A 21,398-nucleotide genomic window follows, 5' to 3' on the forward strand; every position below is an offset into this window, starting at 1 on the left:
TAGGTGACTTACCAAAATACAGTTGGAATTATTTTCCTTTTCTCAGCTCAGGCGAAACTCTGCTACTTCAGCACTACAGCAATGTACTCATGCTTGCCTTATCTGAACATAAGAAAACAATTCTGCCCTGTTCAGTTCATCATCAAAATGGAAAATGTTCTCCAACGCTGAAAGGGTGCAAGGTTACTCTACAAGTGACAATGCTGTTTTCACCAAGCCAAGTGGGCAGCTTGTCTTTGCACAGTAAATAGCATTACATGTTCTGACTTAAGTCTATTATGAACCTGACTTAGGAAAAATAAATAAATCTACTGTTTTTTTCTGAGTTCATGTATTGTCTACTTCTGCCTGGATCTAGAAAAGTGCTTTTGTCCAGCTTCCATTCATTTCTCGAATTTTGTCAAGTTCAACCTAATTCATTTCTTGGTAGTATCTTACAGCCCCCTGTCATCTTTCTGTCACCGCTATGGAAAGTAATACTCTCCAACAAGCGTCAGAATAGCTATTTCAGTTTAATATGGAAAGTTGGTTACATCTAGTGCCTTTAAGGAGATAAATACAGCGCATAAGCAGTGCAATACCTCTGATACTTAGAGACCAATTTCTGTATCACACTGGATTTGTGAACTACTAGAGCATTATCAAGGTATTAGTTGGACTAACAGCAAACATAACATTTAAAACACTTCTCAATTCTTTGGATATCCATTGTGGGTGGCTGAACTGGGAACTTAAAGAGGAAGATATAATATGTTGCATCTCTTTCTTCCATCATTTGTCTTTTTTCTCATCTTTGAAACGGGGTGCACCCACCTTAAAGTAAATGTTTCTTGTGGGGAACTTTGGAAACCCACTCTTTCACAGCTATGAAAGCAACTACAGTCCATTATCCTCTCAGGTTTCAGTTTTCACTTTCTGGCCACATCAGAATACCTTACTGCTAATCTTGTTTTACTTTCTACAGCTCTCTATTTACCAAGTTATGGAATGCAATTGCAGCAACCCATGTAGTTGTTCACATGTACCAGAAGGGCTGGTCCCTCATATTTCTTGTGATGCATTCCATATACCTGTAACCTTGCTGAAGTCTGGAAATGAGAATCCACGCAATGACTGGACTCTACAAGTTTATCAACACTTTTTTCATTCCAATCTCTGCCCTTTTGGCACTATATGTAACAATAGGCAAAGTACAAAGTCAAATTCGAATTTGGGTATGTCCCAGAGTGCACGATGATAATAAACTAGTATTTCATGCTGCACAAGCTACCGGATGTTTTCCCCCATATTAAAAATACCTTGGTATTTAGAAGTACGCAAAAGAATTGACTACTTATCTCAACGACCCCCAGGAAATTTGAACTTCCCACCCCATCAGTGTGCTGCTGAACAAACTGACTAAATTTCAAGAATATTCTAGCAGGTATTCAAATATTTGTGCATTCGTTTTTGTCATGTTTTCCAAACTATTTAGCAAAATATCTCATATAAGAATCTAAGTGTTATTATTATTAAAAAGAACATACTCTATTGGAGTGATTCTTACCAGAAAAATTGTGATACATTACTGTTCCATTACAGGAATTGCAATTGGAAAATATACCATACAGAGTTATTTGTTTTCAGAATTAGGCAGAGACACATTTCCAGTGCCAAATGACTTTTGACATTTAATTTGAAACCCAAGATACCTGAAAGTTAACTATCCAGGAGTAATAATGATAAAGCACCAGAGCGTTCAATTTCCAGGAATGCATTTTTCTGGTTGTTTTAAATAAATGAAAATTCATCTTATGGCCAGCACCTCATGCTGAGAAATTTTTATTTTCTTCAGTAAACTATTCAGTGTGTTCAAGGGCTGAGTTTGGATTGAATCCTCTGTGCATTCTCTTACAAACTGGGCTTTTTGTTTTGTTTAATGGAGACCAAGCTAAAATATTAAGAGATTTTAGATAGATGTTTCAATTACCTGAGCATTTTTTATGGACAAAATCTTCCAAACACAACTTCTTACAAAATGTTTCAAACGGGAACAATTTATGAACTGGTGCAGAATGTAATTTGCTTCAGGAAAATTTTTAATTAAAAATATCATGCTCAAGTTCTATTTCATACCTTATCCCATCATTATTCTAGGGGGACATAGGTCCAAAATTTTCACTACCTTTTTTGAAATGTCTTACAACACAAATAGAACAAGCTATTTCCTTCATTTACCCCATTTGTATTTTACGCTGACCCAAAGCCTACAATATTTGTGGTTCCTTATATAAACAGTTGTCCAAAAATCAAGAACTGAAGCAGGACCACAGATGAAGTTAGATGATTTGCTAGTGGAAACTAAGACTCTTAGTGATATGGTCAAGTACTTGAGAGTTGCTTTCAGAACAAGATAGAATAGAATAGTTCAGTTAGAAGACGTTTAGTTCAACCACCTGACCTCTTCAAGGCTAAAAGCTAAAGCATATTACTGAGGGAGTTATCCACATGGCTCTTGAACACTGGGAGGTGTGGGTCACCAGTCACCTCTCTAAGCAGCCTGGTCCGGTGTTTAACCACTCTCACAATAAAGACATTTCCCTAATGTCCAGTCTGAACCTCCTCTGAAGAAGTTTTGTGCTGTTCTCATTCTGTCATCAATTCCGAGGAGCAAAGCCTGGAATCTGAAGGGCAAGGAGGTCACCTCTGGGCCTCCTCTTCTGCAGAATGGACCACCAAATGTCCTCAGCCTCTCCTCACAGGACATGCCCTCCAGACCTATTACCAGTTTTGTTGCTCTCCTCTGGATGCTTTCAAGAACCTTAGCATCATTTTCATATTGTGTAGCCCAGAACTGAACACAATATTCAAGGTGAGTCCACACTTGGTAATGCTCAAAATGTGCTTTGTCCTCTTTCATTGCTAGTATATGCTGCTGGCTGGTGTTGAGCTCCTGTCACCATCACCACCACGTCCCTTTATTCTGAGCTGCTCACTCACCACTCAACATTTTCCTTTGCTGAACTTCATGCAGTTTCTGATGGCCCAGAGCTCTCAATCTATCTCAGTCCTTTTGCAAGGCCTCCCTCCTAGGAGTCAACGTCACTTCCCAGTTTAGCGCCATCCTCAAACATTTTGAGGATAGACTCCATTCTTGGATCCAGACCACTGATAAAAATGTTCAACAGGATAGGGCCTAGGACTGAGCCCTAGAAAATACAGACCATCTGCCAGCTAGAAATTGAGTGGCAGAAAAAAAAGTGAAAATTATTTGAAAACAGCTCTACATATGTGTATGGAGATATGACATTATGCATGCACACCACTGTAGCAGCTCTTAAAGAACTAATTCTACATAAATGTTGAAACTTCCTTAATGATATACTAAGCAACAAATTAGTGTCTCACGAGAAAAAAGCATCATTATTTGAGCTACATTAGTACTGAGTTGTGTGCACAGGAGGAAAAAGTTTCTTTGTCTAGGAGAAACCAAATTAAGAAGCTGAGCATTTAGAATAAAGGAGAGATGCAAATTAAGTATAATGTTTACATGCAAGGCCCTTTATCAGGAAGGGCAATATGTGCTGTTTTAAAAGAAATTTTAATAGCTATCCCCGTTGAATAATTCTTCTGTTAGTGTTTACAGAGCCAACAAAACAGATGAGATGAATTTTGTACTTTAGTGGCATAAGCACAATCAATTAGAGGATGATATCTGTTTGCTGTATCTCACAAATGAGCAGTTCTCAGATCAACACTTATAACATGTGGTTATTTTACATGAAATGTGTTCCTCAGGAACATTAGCCAGCTTAGAATTTCACTGCGCAAAAACATCAACACAACAAGTTTCAAAGGCTCTCTAAGAGAAACTTGGGCTCTCTCCAATGTGAGCAACAATCTATTTCTAAACCAGTCTTTGTATTTTCCTCTGCCAACAGTTATTGTTTCAACTGGCCTTTGCTTTTTCAGAGTAGTTTTAGTTTGCTTTCTGTTTTGCTTTCTTATAAATGGAGAGAAGGCATACAGCGTAATTAACCAAACCACTGACACACAGGCAAAAGTAAGAGAGTATATGTGTGTTTATGTTAATCTCTTTAGAGACTAGGATTATTTGGATTAAAAGGAGAAGCCATTCAAACACAGGCTTTTCCCCACCCAGAGAAAACTAATAATCGGCCTAGAAATCCGAGAGCATTAAAAAGAAAGCCAAAACAACTCTCTTCTAACAAAGAACATTTCAACTATGTAAAATCCTTTTCCGTGCGGAAAACAAATAATTCTATCAGTCGAGAGCAAGATTTAAAGTGTGAATAACAAATTAACACATGGCAAATTAGGTCAAATTTTAAATGTGCTTCATCCATGCAAAAAATTTCCCCTGCAAATAAAGTTCTGAGCAAAAAAGAAGGTGAAAGAAGATGAAGAAAAGCTAGGAGAAGAAAAGTCAGAGCTGCAGTAAAACAATTTAAAATGCTATCTGTAAAACAGTGTATCTGTACATCCAAGTCCTCACAACTTAAAATAGGAGGTATTAAAAGTATTTTCTTAATCAATTTCCAAAGTCTTAAGTGTAACAGAAGCTTAAACAATATAAACAGCTTCTAAAGTGGGCACACTGCAATTATATTCCCACATCAAAGCCTACTAACTGAGAGTTGGTGGAAAGAGGAGACTAAACTTACAATAGACTCATATCTCCAGCTCTAAGTCTAATTCAGGTGGGAGTTTTTTGATTGTTGTTTTTTAAATTGTGTGTATGTTATCCTCATGATGCCCAAGAACCACACCGCTTTGACTCTTGCATATTCCCCCATTCACTCCCAAACACAGCTCTCTGGTTGAAGGCGCAAGGGCACCCAGGGCTCTCTCCTTCATCTGCAAGCTGTTGGTCCACTTAACTGTAGAAACATAGTCCAAGAGGAGAACTGACAGTCTATTCAAATTGGCAATGCCTAGGTTAGAAAGCAGAAAGTCCCACATCAAGTTCTTGAAAGATTTTTCCATAGCCATGTTTTCAAGTATAAAAATCAAAACATTTAAGCAAAAACAATTTGGCAAGTAAATGTTTTCCCTGAAAGCACTTTCCAGCTAAATGAATATCTGAAATTTTATTTGCCTTTGAAAATCAGTTCTAATGAACTTTTATTACTACTTTTATTTGTGCCCCTAGTAAAGCCTCTACAGTAAAAGAGGTCTCTTAGTTTATTCACAGAATCATAGAATTGCACAGGTTGGAAAAGACCTTAAAGATCATCGAGTCCAACCAGAACCTAACCGTACTACCCTAACTCTAACAGCCCTCCAACTAAATCATGTCTCTGAGCACCACATCCAAATGATTTTTAAACACATCCAGGGATGGTGACTTAACCACCTCCCTGGGGAGCCTATTCCGATGCTTAATCAAACCTTTCTGTAAAGAAGTTTTTCCTGATATCCAACCTAAAATTACCCTGGCACAGCTTGAGGCCATATTCCGTGCTTTAGCCACCTACATATCTTCAAATTACAGTTTTAAGGACCTGACTTCAAAATTTAGAACCAAAAAAACGAAGCATAATATAAAATTGGAAATTATGAATCAGGCTAAGATTTCATCAATTGTGACAGATTCTTTGTCAAAAAAGGAGAGCGTTCCGTTCCACAATGGAATATCCTTAAGAACTGCTTAAACACTTTAATCGCTATACTCCTCAAAGTTTGAGTAAAACATATATTGCACAGGCAGTTGTACAAAAGACAGTCTCAAAAACATTTTTTTTTCCTTGTATGTGGTAAGTCTAAATGGATAGCATAGCAGGTGTGGGGGTTTCTAGAGATTTACATGGCTTACTCTAAGTTTAATTAAATACACTTGTATGATGTAAAGTGAAAGAGCTAAAAGCTGAGGATAACTTCAGCAACTTCCTTTCATGCTGAACAATTTCATATTTAATTGTAAAAGTTCAAACTTACAATCAGGTTAACTCTAATAACAAAATTTGGTTTAAACTGAAGAATGGAAACAGTTTCATGCACAAATCTGAACCGGGAGAAACCAAGTTAACACAGTGACTTGAAACTGAATTCCATGTTTCACAGAACCAAAACTCTGTCAAAATATCTTCCTGTTCTTTCAGCTGATGAAATGACTTCTTACTGTGGTGAGAGAATGGTAACAAGGGACTGCTGCTTTTATATAAATTCTAAAGACTTCATGAAGAACAGATAAAGATAATAGCAGATCGACTGTTGAAATACGAGCAGTTAAGTGGGTATTATTTATTGTGGACCTAAATTAAATCAGTCAGAAGTAGCAATAGTGCTATGAGAAGCTATCAGAATTAGAATGTTGAAGTATATTAAAAGTAAATTAAGAATTGCAGTAGAACTCAAGCATAATTTACTTTTTTATAATCAGGGTTCCATTCAAATTAATGGCTGTAACACCCAGAGTACTTATCCAGGTAGGGCAATATCCTGGTTTTGGCACCACTTTCTGACAAGAAAGTAAGCATAAATTACCCGAGACATCTAACCAATCACGCAGAACTATGCTGTGATTAGATATCTAGAAAATATAACTTTCCAATAGCAAAGAAAGGACACCCTATGAATAAGGTATTTATTTTTGCATAAACGAAAGAAGTATACCATTAAGGCAGAAGGAAAAGGAAACATCGTCCTCCTTCTGAATCTCTTTCAAAGAACTATGAATTTCTAATGCTTTGAAGTATAATTTTTAGTGGATGTAAGTATATTTCTGGCAACAATTTTCTGTTTTGAATTCTTAATGCATCAAACTCCAAACACCTAAGGACCTAACTGTACACTTCTACAAGCGTCCGAACTCCTAACAAGGAACTAGCCTGAGGTATTTGTATGATCTATAGCTGATATGTAGTTCAAACAATTCTCAAAGACATGCAGTGAAAGCACAAGAGGAAGCAGCTGCAACATGCAAAGTGGGAAATTCCCATTGGGCATGAAGAAAAATTCTTGACTAGAGGGGTCCCAACACTAGAATAGGACTCCAGAGAGGTGAGGAAATGTCATCCTTCAGACTTCTTAAAGCTCAAGTGAAAAGGGATCTGAGCAACCTGACCTAATTTCCAAGCTGCCCTGTTTCAAGTAGGAGGTTGGACTTCAGAGTTCCTTCCTCCTTAAACCTTTCCATGGTTCTAACAATTTTGGAGTTCATATAAAAATGCAAATAGCACCACACAGCACATTCTAGCAGCCTGTTACTAACTAACTCTGAGAGATAAAACAAAAAAAACTATTATTTCTGCCTCTGCTCTGATTTAATTTGCCCTGAAGAACTTCACTCTCTGATATGACTTACACTTTCCGCTTGATGTTATGCCTGACAAGAATGGCTCCAGCACAGCATTATCTTTCACTTTTTCTTTCCCAGCCACCCACACATTCCTAACAGGGAGCAGCTTTAGATTGGATTTTGCTGGAGAAGGAAAGGAGAATTGCTCAGGAGGAGATGGGTATGTAGCAGCAATAGACAACTTCATGGCAGGTGGAGTAGAAGGTACTGTCAAAAAGTGTGATTGTCACCTGCATTTACAAACATAGTGGTACCATGGCACACCAGTACTTGCACAGTATTAGCCCATCACAGTGTCTGAGCACTGCACAGTGCGATTCACATCACTCTAACAACCTCTCTCTGTTATTTGCTACCTCACAGACCTTTATGTCATCCGAAAATTTCACCAGCAAAGATTTTACATCACTGTCTGGATCAATGATAAAAATATAAAGTAGTCCTGGCTCCTAGGAGACTGTAGAAAGAATGGTATTTCTCATTGATCTCTCCCCATTAGCAACTACATTTTGATACCTGTCAGTGAGCCAGGTTCTAATCCATTTGCTATGTAGCCTGTTAATGCTACACAATGCAGTGTTTTTAAATTGAAATGTTATGTGGTACTAAATTAAATACCTCAGAGAAATCAAAGTATCTAATATTGACACAGCTGTCTTTATCAACCAGACCTCTAACTCTGCTGAAAGCAAAACAAAAGTAGATTTGTCTGAGGTTTCATACTGGCAAGCCCAATTATACCTTCAGTTTCTAATTCTTACTTAACCGAGTCACATAGTCCATTATTCTACCTTGGGCTAGCACCTGACCAGTGATTGCAAATTCACTCTCTCAGTCTTTAAAACCAGCAAAACTGTATTGCCTATCCCTTGCCTAACTTTTTTGTCAGATTCCCAAGGAGTAGAGGTAAATACCAAGGCAAGAATAGGTTCCTCAGTTCCTTACATCCCCATGCGCTGTAATCCTAACAGTCGTAACATGCTTTGCAAAGCATGCTGGCCTCCTTCTCCCTGTACCTTTTGGCACATGGTCACAGACATGTAACAAAACACATTTAATAGGAAAGGGGTGAAAGGAAGGTTACTCATAGAACTAAACAAAAGCAATCATTTGTTACCACTTCTGAAGCCAATTCACATAAACTGGGTAAAACCAACTCTGCTCAGTAAATAGTTCCAAAGCGATGAACTGGCTTATGACTTCTACGCATTTATCAGCTGGGCTGCACTAAGAGCTCCAATATGGAAAACTCTCTCCTGTACTCTCCAAAAGGATTCTTTCACACTCCTGACATGCACACTTTGGCTCTGCTTCTAAAACCAGGGCCAGATTTGATGTGTAGGTCTCTGAAGAGTGTTGTTTTTTCCCCCCTTTTGTTCCAAAAGAGCCAAGGTGTTCATTCCAACTTTTCAAAAAGAATGTGAAAATCTCAAAGTCCTGTACAAATGAAAATTACCATTCTCTTGACAGTTCCTAGAATCATTTCCAGCCTCTTTCTCCCTTAGTTCCCTGCTAATGTTTCAAAAACATTAAAGCTCTGCTCCCAGCTTGTAAGTTATTTTGAAATTCAAATCTTTTGACTTTAGAAGTAGAATTGTTTCACAGCTGTCAGGAAATACAAGGAAGCTGAGTTATTTTCCCCAAGTTACACAATGGATCAGTAGCTCACCAAGAATAAATATTTATTTATAAATCAGATCATGAACTTTTTATTCTTTCATGCATCTATAGACAGGTAAAAAGTCTTGTTTATTAGAAAGGATGTTTAACCTGAAGAAGGACCAAGGAACAAGAAAAAAATCAAGTACTTAAAAATCTGATTAAGAACATCAATGTTCATATAATACAGCTTCACAAAGACAACAGAGTATTCATGCTTTAAGATGCCATTTGAGTAAAGATGTCCTTACGCTTTCTTTGAATGCTTTACACAGTTAAGATATTTAAAAAAAAAAAAAAAAGAGAGAATTTCAAGAAGAGCAAGTCAAAATTCAGACATTTATGCAAAGAGGAAGAACTAGACTTCACTTTTCCTGAGGTACATTTCAGGGAAATGCATGACATATATGCATGCATTTATGCAAATATACATAAAGGCTGCGCACCATTTTACACTACAGCTCTCATTTAAAAATCTGGAGAAGACAGACAAACTTTGTTTCATCATTTGCTTTTTCTGCAACAACACGTACAGGATTTGCTTTTAAAAGTTGTTCGACTCTCAAGGAACTGCAATGTCCTAATTTAACTGTGCCATTGGGAGCCATCAAAAAACTAATTTTGTCAGCCAACTTGGTAGCTTTACATCCTACCTCTTAGTGGCAAGAAGTTCAGGTCTCCACTGGCTGCCTGGGACAATTTTCAACACAGCTCCAAACACTCATTTCCAAGTCTGTCATGAAAAGAAACAAGGTCTGAATGGTATTTTCTGAAAACAGCCTCACTCCAGTTCTATAAGTTAAATGGAAAAAATAAAACAACTGAGGATGGGTTCAGCACACAAAGCAAAAAAAAAAAAATGAGGACACTGGAAGACTTGTCTAAACCTCCCCTCCTTAATCAAGTCAATCTGCTTTTACCCTTAGAAGCAGTACAGTTTCGGCTCAGAGTTGCAGTTGCATTTTAAGGCTAATCAATGTTGCTCAGTGTTTCCTAAATAGTATATATAGAAGAGTACACCTTGGCAGTATCTGTTACTTTCTGAAACAAACAGCAGCTAGAACAGATTCATCAGGGACAGAAAGAGTCATCAGTACATTTTGGCTGTCAATTTAGATTATTTAAGTTCATTACTTATTTCACGAGGCAGACTTTTGTGGGGAGGGGGGGAAGGGTGAGTTGTGCTATGAAGAAATTTAACTTTTCAGAACACACACAGAAAAGACTAAAATGTCTTTTTACTTCACCATCAAATCAAATTACCTTTTTTCTCTACACATACTCATTTTCAATTTCATCTTGGCACCTGTTATCCTTTCATAACATTTCAAATATCATAGTTAAATATAAGCTAGATCATTTAGTTTCTAGGTTATAAAGCTTTGGCTTCTAAATATCTCATCACACATCAGTGCACAGATCTTAACGAGTCTTTTCCAGTACTGAATCCAGTCCCCTGCCGCAACCATGGATTTCAAAAACATGAAATCCACAAGCTCTGCAATTTGTCTAATTTATGAACTTGATAGTATCCCTCTCAGATTCCACAACTGGATCCATATGCTCATTTATATCTGTTTCAACAGAGCAGCATATGGAGAAAGTTTGGGTTGTAAATCCAAAGACAGATAGAATGGAATGGGAATATCATTATTTTCCACTACCTACTGAAGGTTTGGATTCAGTTTCTCATCTGTAGGGCTGCACCAAGTTTCCCACGCTTCCCAAAGGCAGCAAAGGGCAAGGAAACCCACTAGGAACACGGGCACTCTAATTTCAAATAGTTGCCCTCGCTGTCAGACACTACTACAAATTATGTGTTCATGTAGCAGATCACAAAAAGCACTCCTCTACAAACTCATTCCCTGCTATCCCTTTATTTTATTCAGGTGAACTCACATTGAAATCACTGAAGAATTCTGCTTTTCCAAAGCCCAACTTTGTTTCCAAGATGTCGGGGTTGTTTTTCTGTTTGTTTGTTTTGGGGGGAAATTGACTTAATGGAAAAAAATCAGTTTTAAAACCTCTATATTTGATTTAAATGGTTCCACTGTTCCTCCTCCCCAGCCTTAAATACACACAACTTTTTCCTGATCTTAGCTGATTGACATCTTTTTATTTGTTTTCACTTGTTTAAGTCTCATCTGGAAAAAACAAGCCAAGTTCTATCACAATTTATGAAGCTTTTAAAAAATTCCTATCTTACATCAAAAGAACTGATTTGATACTTTTGGAGTAATCCTGAAGTAATTCAGCCACTCAGAATTTCTGACAGAAAAATTTTATCGAACTCCCTAGACTTTCTTCACTAGACTTTACCTTAGTATTACAATTTTAGATAGCGTTTTCTAAACTCTAATTCTCCTCCAAAAGCTCTAGAAGTCAGTTTTCAGATCCTCCAATTTCTTCAAACTAAGTTTTCATGATTGAAAATTCCACACATCTCACAATTTCACACATCTCCAGCATTCTTTTTACCACCATTCAAAAAGACATTTCCAAGCCATATTTAGTCCATACTAAATGTTGAATAACATGCATTGAGATCTCTTACTGCTCCTGTGGAGTCTTAGAATCCGGCTCTTAATTCATGTTTACAGTGACTGGATTGCTTTATAAAGATTCTTTGCAGAAAAAGTATATCTAACCTCATATTCTAAATATACACCATGCCAACTACGATAAATAAAAGCAGCAGTACAGCTTTCCTCCGAATGTCAGAAACACTGAAAAGAAAGATTAGACATTCATGCATAATGGTCAGAAAGTTTATTTTTAAATTCTATAAAATGAATTAAAAAATATGACTGTTTTGTCATTCCCCGAACAGATCTGATTTCCCCTGAAGTCTTTGCTCATCAGTCCTACCAGTGATCTATTAAAAGATATTCTGCAACCCCTCATTGCTTCCTAAACAGAGCCTTATATGGGCGGCATCAGAGATCAGGGAGACTATATACCTCTAAGACAGATCCAGAAGTAGACCCAAGAAATAAAACTAATATTCAGGTCGAAAGTGTCAGCCAAACTACCACTAGATCCAATTAAAAATACTTAGATCAGTTACTGGAGGACCATTGAGATTTTACAACACAAATTCAAATAAACAGTAAAATAATTTATTATTACTTTATTTTTGAACTAAGATGAACAGTACAGAAATTCTGTATCTTAAATTATAACAACTACCACTTCCTTCTCTCTATCTCGGTTTCTATAACTGCACGCAACACTAAAATTGCTAATTTTGAACTTTCTCCTAAAGCATAGCAATGCATTTTCCCAAAAGGAAGACGCTCCCAAACTTAGTCTATATTAAAGAAGAACAGTAAATTTCACAGCTGCTCATTAATTGCCAGTTTTTTAAGGGTAGGATTTCTCAAACACCAAATTGCAACCCCTCTTTAGACTTACACTAGTCACAGTCCAGACTATTATTGTCACGGAGGAGACAGAATCACAGAATGGGCAGGGTTGGAAGGGACCTCAAGGATCATGAATCTCCAATCCCCCTGCCACATGCAGGGCCACCAACCTCCTTAATAAACCTTAATACCAGACCAGGCTGCCCAGGGCCCCATCCAACCTGGCCTTGAACACCTCCAGGGATGGGGCATCCACAGCCTCTCTGGGCAGCCTATTCAGCACCTCACCACTCTCATTGTAAAGAACCCCCTGACATCCAACCTAAATCTTCCCTCCCTCAACTTAAAACCATTTCCCCTTGTACTGTTACCTCCAATAACATCCTGAAAATGAATAATCTTTGTCCTACAACCAGTGCCAATTATTTTTTCCCCATAGAGCTTCCGTGCCTGTGTGCATAAGCTCAAACTGAAGCTGCCACTGGACTTCAGCAAAGCAAGATGCTCCACTCCAACCTGCTCTATGAGTAGCAATGCAGCTGGCTTTAAACATGCCAGGTGCAATGCACTAAGCACGCTTGTTCTAGTGAAGGATACTTTTCCCCATTATGAATAAATAATTATATAATAAGATGAGTTACAAAAAGCTGTGAAAATTAAGCATCATATGGCTCTTAGATATACAGTGTTTAAATTGCTGTATAGATTGGATATTCTCTAGTGATAGCTGAAGTTGCGTGGGTTGTTTTGGTTGTTTTTTGCCAACTGAAAACCTTAAAATAGAATACAAGTCCTTTAAACTGGTAATGATTTTCAAATGCTGAACAAATTGCTTTTTTTGATTAATGACTAATTTGAATACTCAAGAGTAAAGTCCCCAAGCACTTTGTATTAAAAAATTATATTCTCTATGTAGTTCTGTAATGAAGTAGTTTAGAAATTTACCCCAAAGCATTCACAGATATTCAAAACTTGACTCAGAAACTATGTTAAAGCCCCAGTGACTTTTCTACCAATATCATTTCTTAGGAAAAATAGAGGAGTTTGTTCATTCAGTTGTTCTTGGCTTTTGTTTTCTTTTTTTTTCCCCCAGGGGAAAAGAAAGCACTGCATTTCCAAATCTTACTTTAAACTCATGGACTCCAAGAAAGCGCGTGTGGAACAGATAACTTAATTTTCAAGACATTTATTCATTATCCTGGTCTGCAGCAGAAAGAGATCAGAAAACATTACAGCATCAGTTAATAACATTAGTACAGGAATATTCTTCAGTGTTTTTTCAGTACACACCTTAATATTTTCCTGGATTACACTAAGTTTCCGTCAATCAACACTTCCTGTATCAAACATCTGTCCTGAACATTCATCACAGATGTGCTCTGCTAGGCACTTGAACTACTGTTTTGGCCATGCATTTTTCAAGTTCAAATTGTTTTGTTTCTGTTCATGACCTTAGCTCTGAGTTTTCAAGATTTCAGTGAGGCAGATCCTTCTCCCATCATCCTCTAGAAGGTGGAAGGCTGTAGCCTTTGCTGTTATCTCTGCAGTATAACCAGTGGTGGAAAAACACCTTTCTCAGTGTTCAAATATAATACATTCACTTCACAGCTCACTGAAGATACTCAATAAGACTGTACAAATCACTGTTAAACCACAAAATACCAAATATCACACCACGTGTCCTCAAGCTTTCAATCTGAAACTTAACTGAGAAATTGTGACAATTTATTTTGGCCTTATTTGTAAGTGAGGAATTTTATTAGTGAAGCCATGTTGAAATAAAGATTTTTCAGGTTCTAAACCAGGTATATTTTACTGGTACAAAGTAGGTTTTTTGTAAGTGTTACAAGTAATTTTGAAAACTACCAGCGCTGGAAGGTAATGCCATTCGAGCCACTTCTGCCTTCCTTTGGGGTATCACTGAATATCCTTCCGAAGTTCTACCAGTTAATCAGCTGCAGCAGCCAAGCAACTATAGAGAACTCAATTGTTTCTCTTTTTATGAGATGTGTGGTCCTTATTTAAGATTGCCTCACTCCCTCTATCAGTCACAACAACTGCAGGTGATCTTCTTGCCTAACAGCCTAGCTAAAAGAACACCATGGAATCATAGAGTCCCTAGAGGTGTAAGGGGCCTCTATTTTGTGTATGGTTGGCTATGTAAGCAAAGATGCCTACCCTGGAAAAGCTTTAACACTTTTCACAGCTAAACCATATTACAAATCACTGGGCTATAAACATAATAAAGGTAGCAATAAATGGAAAGATTGAACTGAGCATTTTTAAACACATATGTGCTTACAAATCAGCAAAATAAACTCACAAAGGAAGTTCTTTAAAAAAAAAGTCTTCAGAATAACAAAGATAAACAGTGGAGAGGAACAATTCAAGCATGAGATTCATCTCCCTCTTTTTATAATAGGGCAGAAAATGAGTGCAGCTACTTTTCTTAGAAGCATCAAGTAACAGTAAGTAATAGTGATCATAAACAAGGAGAACACAAGGCATATTCTGGTTCTTAAACTACATTTCTATACCTACCACTGCCATAACAGTACCTAAGTGTTATTCCTTGGTGCAGATAAACAGTCTAAAGCTTGTGAAAAAAAGGCAACGCTGCCACAAGATTTCAAGTTCTTCAGTGATGCTATAACAAGTAGTAGTGGCTGCACTTAATGTTCAAACATATTTTTCTGTCGTAATCCAGTTCAAGTAGAAATCCTCATTTTCACATTAATTTTTGCCTAATTAAAACAAGAGTCAAAATTTTTAGGAAAACAGTTGACTATCAAAACCAAGTTATTCAGAGGATAGGTTTGACAACCTGTCAAGGTCACTATGAGCATCACTGTTAGTTTGGCAGTAAATAAGCTATTCATTTTTAAGACCTGTCTAGATTTAGAATCTGAGATTGGTTCTATATCACTTGCTAATTTTACTATACCATGCTTTCAATATAAAATGCTACCTTATTTCCAATAGAGGCTATTTTATCATTGTATATCTTCTCCATTCTGGTCTACCAGTATCTTGTATTTTCCCTTCCACCAAGTTCCCCATGTGCCTAGTTATGAGCACAGTATTATAGCTCTTCTGTCTTGTTAAGAACTACTACATATAATTTGCAGAAACTTCTTAAACCCTAAACCAAAAAAAAAAAAAAAAGACTTAAGTGTCATGGAATTATGTCTTATTTATGCTTGTATGGTTCTATCAGCTTTAACAGTTGGTTTCAAATGATTTTGTAGTTGCCACAAAATTACAAACAGCATTTGCTTAAGGATCTGTTCTACTAAATTCAGACTACAGAAGAATTAGGACTTATTCCTAAATTCCAGGCAAAGGATGTTGAAAGGTGGTCTAATTTGCCTCCTACCATCACGTTCAAAATACCCCAATTAAATTACATCTTATTTTTTGACCTTGATTTGGTGGCTGCCTTTTGCTTTCATTACATAGCTATTAGAAAAGAAGTTTTTCCTAATGGTTGCACCCAAGCACCAACAGTTGATGGTTGCACTATACCCCCAGGCTATCAGATTTACTACAAAAGTGCAGCAGAGTTGAGTATCACTAGGTAGCTTTAATATCAATAGGAATTTTACGGTAAGCAAACAAGATGTATTTCTGCCTCTATGTAATGGATTATAAGGATTGCTCGAAATGCATTAACTATGAAAACATTAAATATATAAAGTTTTAGAAACCAGATGCTAATCCCTGAGGTCCCAAATCACAAGCTCCTTAGTACATTAAGGAACAATCAATTTTATGTTCTCGAGGTTTGTGAACTGAGCCATAAACCTTTAAATCAGTGAACTGTAAATACCATACCTATGAAAATGAACACTGTGTACCATTTATAATACTGCAGTCAAACTCCTTGGCTTGTTTTTAATCTCCGTAGACAGAAGAGTAGGGAGTCAAGGTTGAGAGAGAACAAATAGCAGACGTGATTGTTTACTATGTTCAAAGTTCCTCACAAAAATCAGTGGGGGCTTGGGAAGTACTTCTTGCAAGCACTGTGTGCCATCTTCCCAGGCCTCAGGATTTCTTGAAGTTCTGCAAGCATCTCCAATTAATATTGTCACAATCTTTGCCTCAACTGGGCAAGTGATACTTGTGTCATGAATCCCAGAGCTGTGGCTGAGATAACCCAGACCAGGAGAGCTGTCAGGGTTCAACACAGCTCCTTTTCCATCACTGGAGTCAGGAGACAAAGGTATCAATTAATCTCATAGTGCAATCTTAGTACCTACCCAGGGACCAGAAACCCGTAGTGTCTGATATAATAATAATTTAAAAAAAAAAAAAAGCCTGGAAACTGACTTGCAGCATTACCAATAAAAGAGAAATGTCTCTACCCTAAGCTTCATCAAATGTAACACAGAGAATGAGCCTAATGATTCTGGTATATCACCCTCATTCTCGGCCAATGTAGCTATTTTACTGAACCAGCAGTTCAGTAACTGAGAAGGAATTAAATAGTTATATATCTTTTTAGTATTAGCTTACACATAGCTGTAAGAACTTCACATAGGAGCACGTACAAGTAGTCACTACATCAAGCCAAACATGATTTAAGATCACGGCTTTGAGCTCTATCACCACCTTCACTGTTCAGTCCTACGAACCTAAAACTCAAATGACTTTGAATGAGTTTTCACATGAACAAGGAGAGAAGCACTGGCCTTTATTTGACATCTTTCTGTCTTTTTAATTAACCTTTGGATAATTCAGAGTCATACCTTTGTTTCTGCAGTCAAGAATCTGAAAAGCAACTTTCACTATTAGGAAAATGTCACCATTGCCTTTCAAGGAGAATAGAGAATCTCTAATATTTCTGGTTGATTCATAGATCAGAAGTTAATCTGGTTTGTTATCTTGAATTTTGTTACCATTCAAAATGGGCATACTGTAACAAAGAGCTAAATTAGGATGGTACATCACACCCTATAGTTGCTTTGGCTTGATATTATTGTAGCTATTTTTAAAATCTCTTCAGAATGACATCTGGCAGCAAAAAATATACTTAGAATTAATTATAAGAGGAAAAAAATAATGAAAATTTATTAATTTTCCATTTCCCAGTAGATTTTAAAATGAAAAAAGAAAAAACACTAAAAAAAATTAACATATTCTTCTGTCAGGATGAGCGTTGCCATCAAATCAATTACCAGTATGAAGTAAACCTGGAAGGTTGTTTCTGAAGGAGGAATAGAACACAACCAGTAACAACTTATCAGTTAGCATAATACCATTTACCACTTTTCTGACTTCATGTCAAACATTTCATCTAATACTAGCTCAGCTCAGTGGAAAACTTTAGATCAGCAAACAATGACCTCAGTAGAAGTGGCCATCTGCTTCAGATTAGGTGTATAAGCAAATACCCACAGAATCAAAGCCAAGAACAGCCATACAGGTAAAGGTCCTCGAGCATGGATTAATCACCTTGTCCCCCCAAGGCCAGGAACACACTCACCAGTTTATTTTAAGAAGTTATGATCTCATTTGTTTAGAGCTAAGCAGACGCTTGAATACATCTGTTTATAAAATAACTTTTTTATTATCATTTGCAAGAATGTAGGCCTCTGGTAACATTTAACAGACATTTAGAGAGAAATCCTACTTTCACAGACTTCCTTTGGCTAAGACAGATTCAAAGGGGCACAAAATTTCATCTGAACTCTTGGATGCCAAATTGCTTTCCCAGGCTTGGACTAATTGACTCTGCTGCTTCTACTTCTCCCTGCTCATCTGCAAGACATTTTCTTTTACACACATTCACTTTCAGCATCTTGGAAATGCACTTCATATGCACTTTTCTCCCATGTGTGCTTTTTATTTTTCACTGTTTTTGCACTGCATCCTGTCATTCCATTTCCTCGGATTCATTGTTTACTTGATCAAGTTCCCAGAGTGAGTTTATCACAGTATTTGAAGTGGAACTTCCTCACCTCCTGGTGTGTATCGTTCCTCCAATACCTACAATCTTTACACTTTCATGCATCTGCCCCTTAATGCCTCAAAGACAGAAAAATACTTTTACAGAAAGAGAATTGAGGTGCAAACATAAAAGAAAAAATACACATAGCAGTTTGAAATCAGGATCTGTGTCACCTTCACTGGATTTACCTAAATAATCAGCTAGTGCTGATTAGTGCTAAATCTGTGTATCAAATGGAAACAGAAGTTAGCAAAGACTGTTCATTATCTCATAAGATAGCATTTAAGTGACATCTCACAGAGGTGTCTGCTGGCACTCGGTAATATAGGACCTCAAGCTACTAGTTTGGATTAGGGACCAACCCAAATAAGAGATGGTTGTCTTGATTTCATTGACTACCTAAAATCACCTTGAAGACCTGAACTAAAGGGAACATTTACCTAGAGGTGCAGGCAGACACAAGATTATTCTACTTGCCACATGTCAGCAGCTACACGTGTGTCTATTCCTCCACAACTCCTACTTCATAGCACAAGGAGCCAGTAAGCAGATGGAAATAGTCACACAGCAGGACTGAACCCATCAGCTTGGAGCACTGACAAGGCAAGCACCAGTCTGACTGCACACTCACCATGTGTGCTCCCCATTGTAGCATACATAACATCCCTGACACCCAATACCAAGTCCTGGTCTAACTTTAACCACACTCCCATCTGTCCTCCTCTGAGTTCTGTATAGTCCACATCTCCTGATCATACCTAAGGAGTGATAAAGTAGGAATGGGAAAGCTAAACCCCTAAGTTTTCCCCTCAGCCGTAACTCTGGGCATTTGCACTGGCACTATTTTAGACCCTTAAAAATAGAAATATCCTAGGACAACCAAAGATCTGAGGTCTTGTAGGGTTTTGGGAATGTGTGCTGACACAATCTCTCTAGTTATCAAAAAACTGTTGATTCATTTATTCCAGTGCATTTACAACACTGTGCAGCATGCAAGTATGGACGGCATGTAGAAAGCTTCCTCTCAGGAGACAGGGAGAAGGTGATAATCCCCCCTTCCTGTAGTGCTGGCATACACGATACACAAAGAGACAAGATGTCTTTCCGACAGGCTTTCATTTCATTCTTATCTCCTTTACACTCATTTTAAAGATTGAAATCACTCCAAAGACCTAAACTGAAAATTAGTAATCTCCCATCCAGAGCCCAGAGTTAAGTAATGTAAATAGTCGTGTGGGAGAAAATGTACAAATGAAAAAGTGAGATTAACCTTCTCACATGACAGAAATAGTGGATTCCCCATCATATTTCCAATTAAAGATGAAAGAGACTAAATATGCACCAACATATTGGATTTTTTCCTATTCCAACTTTCCCGATGGGAATTGTTAAGCATTGCTCCCTCAGAATCAGGCTGAAGAACCATTACTGCATGCAAATCCACAAAGCTGTAGTATTTCAACATATCTATTAGGCTCAGAAGAAAAGGTGTAATGTACAGATATTCTCAGAGAGCGAGTTAAGTAGCCTTACTGGAAAAATACACTGATGACATCAGCCTGAATCAAGGTTTTTTTCCAGTACTAACATGGTTTAGTCTCAGACAAACCCTCAGACTCTTATTTCCCTTGCCTTACAGTTCATCATCACATCTGACTTCATTCTTGAGCAGCCCAGAAGTTCTCTTTCGCCTCCTGCCCCAGGCCAGGCTGACATCCAAAAATGGACACCCATCTCTACAGCACACACACCCCAGGAGCACTTGCACACTCACCTCTACCCAGAGTGCAGACACCCTGCTGCCCCTCCATAGGCTTTATTATTATTATTATTATTATTATTTTTTAATCTTAGGGCCTCAGATCCCCAGTCAGACAGCAGCAAGTATTTGGGCTTAAAAGGATTCCTTCAAAACAGGCATTCACACAGTGCTCAATTTCAAAGGCTTTGCTGATATGCGGAAATAAATGCTTCGAGAAGGAAACTGAATGAGAAATCAGCATGTTTTGTCTAGTTTAAGAGTAATTAACATTACGTTTATAACCTTTCCCCACTCAAAAATTACACTCTAGAATACAAGCCCCTGCCATTAACAGGTGCTAGCTTAGAGAACAGAAATAAAACATCAGCATTTGCAATGAGGGGAAATCAGTGGAGGTTTTATCACTGAAAGGTCAACAAGACTTACGAAAAGATTTAATCTCTAAAGCCCAGCAGAATTTCACTTAAAAAAAAAAAACCCACAAGCTCTGAGCACGGGGACTCGCAGGCAGCTCCTCGCCCGGTGACCCCGCGCCTCACACCGCGTAGGCTCACTGCCACCTACAGACGGACAGACAGAAGGACACGTCTCGATTTCCGAGCATGTTAACACCGACGCTTGAGAGCACCGATTTTTCCCTACACTTTCCACATGAACATGAAGTACAACGAACTACCACAACATAACGCAACCAGCGTATGTAAAGAACATCCCCATTCCCTTCCCCTCGAAAGACCATATTCGGTAGCACGATCTATTTCCACGCAGAGCATAAGAAAAGAGAGGCTGACAATGAAGTAACGATCTCCTAATATGTATAACACACACTTGTGGATAAGAAATTAGAATTCTGCCTCCAGTCAGAGATGAAGGCTTTGAAAAAGCAAAGAGAAAGTACAATTTCAAAATCATTCCAGCATTATAATTTTCCCTAGTTAAAAGGAAAACTGGGCTGAAATTTCAGGCAGAAACTTTTCTAACATATTTAATGAGCATTTCAGACATTTTGCAGAACGTGCCTTTATGTTTACTGTTAATGCTGAGGTACTTCACGTGTTCATCCCCCTCCCCCCAGCAAGAAGTGATGAGCAGTGTTTACATTTTCATTAGGATAAAAAATAACTATGTCAATTTAATGAGTTTTTGCATAGATCAGAGAAATAAAGGCAACAACATTGAATCACAAGCATAGAGCCTTTAAAATGGCACATTTATAGTCAGAATCCTACAGCAAGAACACTAAGATTTGTCTTCAGGAGTATCATGCAATTAAAGATATATATATATTCTTAATAATAGTGGACTATTTACCTTAACACTATTTGAAGGAAATGCCACATTTCCATCACTTTTTTTTTTTTT

General features: G+C 37.6%; 1 long non-coding RNA gene across 1 annotated transcript in view; it reads right to left on the reverse strand.

The window, feature by feature from the left end:
* Nucleotides 1–3,571: 3,571 nt before the first annotated feature.
* Nucleotides 3,572–21,398, reverse strand: part of LOC109367150 — a 62,030-nt gene continuing 44,203 nt past the window's right edge. The window contains exons 3-4 of the long non-coding RNA XR_002113929.1: nucleotides 9,613–9,692; nucleotides 3,572–4,934 (exon numbers count right to left, since the gene is read on the reverse strand). This is a non-coding gene — a long non-coding RNA (uncharacterized LOC109367150). The remainder of the gene's footprint in view (nucleotides 4,935–9,612; nucleotides 9,693–21,398) is intronic.

The sequence above is a fragment of the Meleagris gallopavo genome, chromosome 4 (assembly GCF_000146605.3).
Source record: "Meleagris gallopavo isolate NT-WF06-2002-E0010 breed Aviagen turkey brand Nicholas breeding stock chromosome 4, Turkey_5.1, whole genome shotgun sequence".
NCBI lineage: Eukaryota > Metazoa > Chordata > Aves > Galliformes > Phasianidae > Meleagris > Meleagris gallopavo.